Source organism: Meleagris gallopavo, chromosome Z (genome assembly GCF_000146605.3).
Source record: "Meleagris gallopavo isolate NT-WF06-2002-E0010 breed Aviagen turkey brand Nicholas breeding stock chromosome Z, Turkey_5.1, whole genome shotgun sequence".
NCBI classification, from domain to species: domain Eukaryota; kingdom Metazoa; phylum Chordata; class Aves; order Galliformes; family Phasianidae; genus Meleagris; species Meleagris gallopavo.
The window spans coordinates 37853160-37858394 of NC_015041.2; positions in this window are offsets into that span (position 1 = coordinate 37853160).

Below are 5235 nucleotides of genomic sequence, written 5' to 3' on the forward strand. Positions count from 1 at the left end.
CCAGTAACAAAAAAGACAGGGATCTCTTGGAAAGAGTCCAGCAGAGGGCCACAAAGATGGTGAAGGGCCTGGAGCATCTCCCCTGTGAAGAAAGGCTAAGTGAACTGGGTCTGTTTAGCCTTGAGAAAAGATGACTGAGAGGGGACCTAATCCAGGTTTATAAATATCTGAGGTGTGGCGGCCATAGCGGTGAGGCCAGTCTCTTTTCAGTGGTACGTGGAGACAGGACGAGGGGAAACGGACATAAGCTGCAGCACAGGAAGTTTCGCACGAATGTGCGTAAGAACTTCTTCACAGTGAGGGTGACGGAGCACTGGAACAGGCTGCCCAGGGAGGTTGTGGAGTCTCCTTGTCTGGAGATATTCAAGTCTCGCCTGGACGCCTACCTGTGCGACCTGGTGTAGGGAACCTGCTTTGGCAGGGGGGTTGGTCTCGATGATCTCTAGAGGTCCCTTCCAACCCCTACAATTCTGTGATTCTGTGATTCTGTGATACTATGTACTAGTGTATACTATGGTCATAATATTCATGCCATCTTTTCCATGTGGTGTGGATAACTCATGACTCTTTTTTCTAGAATGTGCCTCAAAATGTGATGTTTTAGCATTGTTTTATGGGTCACTCATTTGTGTCAGGTTCACTAAGTATATTGAGCAATTGCTCATGTAGCAGCTAGAAGTGCCACAATTATACATGCATATATCTGGTTGATTCCTGAAATGATGTAGTATAAATTATTCTTATTTTATTCCTTCCAAGCTCAAACAAAATGCAATTACTTAGCATATGTATTCCATAGCAATCTTGGTTTAATAAGCTGTGATTATGTCTCAGTTAGATAAACATGGTTTAGATCTGATCTAACTATGTAGTAATAAAAGATATGGAAAATGTGTCTTAATTGGGCCCCATACACAGCCTTTCAGAATACAGACACATAAAACCTGAGTTTTTTCGGGGATCAGCTGTAACTTCTTTCCATATTTCATGCATGCTAGAAGTACAGAGATTGTTGCAGTCTTGTTCTCTTTGATTTGTCTGTTTAATTGCTCAGTAGGTAGAGCTCTGTTCACACACAGCATTTGTTTTTGTTTTAGCTGCTCCCAGACCAGCTGGTCTTACTTCTGGAGTTTCTCCTGGAAGAGAAGACATTGTGTCCTAGAACACTGCAGCGCTTAGAGAAGATATACCAGCTCCGTGACCAGGATGCTGAGGTGAATCACTAAAAAAAGCCTCTTATAAAATAATTCACTGCATTGTTGACTGGGAATAACGATGATCCACTAAGAGCCAGGCTCATTCAAGTTGTATATTCCTAGACTAAGTATTAAATTGCATGTGTTGAATTCCTGTTGCATTTCCAGATGCCTTAATTGTCCACTGCTTTTGTGTGTGTGTCAGGAGTAGGTCCAGATGTGCTTGGACAGTAGTAGGAGAAAATGCAACATAGATGTCACATACTACTGTATATATACTTCAGGCAGCATGTTCACTTAAGTGCTACGTTTCACACTATTATGGTGAGTATGTATTAGATTTTAGTGCATCTTAGTCCTGTGTGTGGTCTCCAGGTGCAGCTGTGTCTGTTGCAGTCCAAAGTTGAGCTTCCACGTGGCTGGCCCATTTTGTTCTTCTCTGGGCACTTCCAAGCCTCACTTGCGATTTTGAAAACTGTGCTTTCCAGAGTTTTTAAGAATGAATCAGTTCTGTGCAGTTGTATGTAGAGTGTTAACAGTCACTGGGGAAATTACAGTTTTATGTAATAGTGTAAAATGTGCCTCTGTCATGACAGACACACAGGCTGGTATCTCTGCTCCAAAGAACTTAATGTCTTAGGAGGGTTGGGAGCAAACCTGTACATTCTTCTTACGACATGCAGTTCTAGCCACTTTGTGGTGTCTCAAGTTGAAAGGACTGTGAAAATTAAGACATCAAAACTTGCTACTGAAAACTCCCTTGAAATTAGTGCCTGTTTGTATCAAGTTTTCAGGAGGGGAGACAGGAAGATGAAATCTTCCTGTTATGGAAAGTCATGGGAATGAAGGATTTGTATCAGATATTTAGACTTATATATAAAAGTGTGTGTGTACTTTTTTTTATAGGATTAGTTGAAAGACCATGTAATTAAACTAATATATAATGAGGGAGCTCAGTAAATAACATGGCTTTCAACTTTTGTTAATTAAAAGCTACTGTGAAGACTGTGGAGAGTTAATATGCATAACTTACCCTGTTATAATTGGAATTTTAATGGCAATAATTAAAATTGAAGAAGAGAGCAAAATTCTTCCTGTTACTCTTACAGTGAAACTGCTGACTAGATACTTATAAACATTCAATCTGAACATTATTGTCAAGACTTATTAAACAGAGGTCTGGCTTTTTCTCGGAAAAAAAAGGCAACATTTCAATTGTTTACTGTAACTTTTTTTTTTATTCATACAAGTTTCCAAATGCCAGACTTGTTTTTAAGTAGTACTTGAAGCAACGTTTCTATTTATAGGTATTATAATATATTTCAATCTCATCTGAATACCAGTGAAATGTTAGGGGTTCTATAGTGGGAAGAGAAATAACTAGGGAGGTAGATCAAAGCAATAGCTGTGGTGTTGCTGCTTCCTGCCAGTGAATTCTTAGAACCAGGCCTCAAGCTTGAGCTTCTCAAGTTTTTCCTTTCTCTCTACTTTTATACTTGTTTTCTTCTTTGCAGTGTCACATAAAAGTACATAATGTCTCTTTCAGATATTTTGCTTCTATTTAAAAAAAATAAATTCAACCTTGCAAAAGGAGTATAATCTTCATTTCATTTTATGAAGTGAAGCCAAAGGCTTAGCAGATCTTCAGAGGTACAACTGAGATAACATTACCATTAGCGTTTTACCAGTCATCAGATCACAGACAGCTACAATCATTTAAAGGAAATGTTAGCTTACAAACCCGTATGTATCCGAGAGAAGGGCCATTCATACCTCTCACTCCAGTATGTGCTCAGGGGATTTTTCCTTTAATGACTCTAATGACCGGGACAAAGAACTGCAGTCCACACTTACAACTAGCTTTTTTTGTCTGTTTGCGAAGTCAGTTTTAGTTCTGATGATTCTACTGTGTTACGTAGAAACGTGAAGTTCAAATGCTGTTAGTACCTGGACATCAGAAATAGATACAAACATTTAAAAACAAAGTTGGCAGGCCAATAGAGAAAGCAAAATCCCTCTGTGTCAGAGGCTTTATTCAGGGATTTTTGTAAGTAAAGTTGTCAGTTGTCAACAAAAAGAAGTTAAGAAATAGAAACCAGTTTTATTATTTTCAAGAAGTATTGTTTATGTTCACATAATCTTCTAATAAAAATTAGCAATGATGTGGCCAGTAATATGTGAGAGTTGCTTGTAAACAAGTTTGTTATTTTGTATTTTAAATGAAGTTTAAAATCTCAAAACTGGTATGTATAATATTGTCTGCACCCTTGGGAGTTGAAAGTCTTTTCATTGTGTGCTACAGCTAGCTAAAAGATCTTCCTGCAACATCAGAGGGGATATAAAGAAAAAATATTTATATGTAGTACTGTTTACTCTCGATATAGAGAATGTTTCAAGCTTGTTAGCACTAATGAGGAAAAAAAATCAAGGTTTTGAATGATCTACTGCGTAGGATAAATGTGTTGGGAGGAGTAAAGGGGGCAGTTGCTGGATAGTTTTCACTGCTGGTATGAAATAAGCCCTTCCCTCTGCCCTCTGTAGAAGGAGGGGAGTGTTCTGTGCTTCACTGGACACTGTAACACCGTGCTGAGAAAGTATTGGGAAAAAGCTGCATTGAGCATGGCTGGTGAGAAATGGGATACAGGTGCACTGGTCTTGTTTTGTCTGGGAATTATTTTACAGTTCTGTCATCCAGAGTGCTGTGTAGCTCACTATGTTCCATCCTTGAATTTCACAACTGATGCAAGAAAACTCATTTCTGAGGAGTGTTTTTTTTTGTCTTCCCTAATCACTGCATGGAACATCTTGGTTCCTGTTTCTTAAAGCTTTTGTATCTGTATTTCTGAAGTGCCTATATTTGGACTTTACAGTTCAACACACTTGTAAAAATCTGTGTCCAGTCTTACCAATTTACGGGCCATATCATGCTTCAGAGAGAGAAAGAGAATGTGCAGCAGGTTTCTCTTTCTCTGATCCCCGTGTTGGAACTAGGAAAGGAGAGAAACATGAGTTAGCCTTTGCCTGGAAATTGACTGTTGAGGTCTTTTCGAGGAACACCCAGGATACTTCAGATAACTTCCTGGATTTTACTCAGCAACTCAACTGTCTTCTTTCAAATGAGACTTCATGACAGATTTACAGCTTCAGAGAAGAGGAGGAGGAGGACTCTCTCTCCTCATACCAGTAAACTCTCCTTCCTGACAAAGACACATTTAAATACTTCAGTTAAAAGTGAACAAACAAACAAACAAAAACAAAACAAACAAACAAAAAAAAGCAGAGGTTAGATAGCGTATTTCTATTCACAGTCAAGAGCAGATGCAGATCTTTCTGTGGTAGCAAGCTTTGAGCCTCCAGAGTCAGGATTGAGGTACCTGTGGTTTAACCATACTTCATACTGGACTGCATCCAGTCTTGGGTGGTACAAGAGGCTCATACAGCATTTGCACAGTTGCAAAACTTGTAAGTCCTTCCAATTTTTTCAGTCAATTTCTCTAGCAAATCATGATTTCATTGTCTATTTTCTGTTGAAGCTTTGGAATCATAGAATCACCAACGTTGGAAAAGATCTGCAAAATCATCCAGTCCAACTGTACACTTATTAACAGTATTTTCTCAGTATTTCCCACTAAACCACGCCCCACAGTACAACACCTAAATGTTATTTGAACACCTCCAGACTCCACCCCTTCTCGGGGCAGGCCATTCCAGCTCCTGACCACTCCTTCACAGAAGAATATTTCCTAAGGTCCAAACTCAATCTCCCCTGGTACAACTTGAAGCCACTCCTTCTAGTCCTATTGCTACCTACGTGGGAGAAGCCTACCCTCAGCGCATTACAACTTCCCTTCAGGTAGTTACAAACAGCGATAAGGTCTCTCCTGAGCTTCCTCTCCTCCAGACGGAACAATCCCAGCTCCCTCAGCCATTCCTCAAAAGGCCTGTGCTCCAGACCCCTCGCCAGCTTCATAGCCCTTCTCTGGACAAGCTCCAGGGCCTCAATGTCTTTCTTGCAATGCGGAGCCCAAAACTGAACACG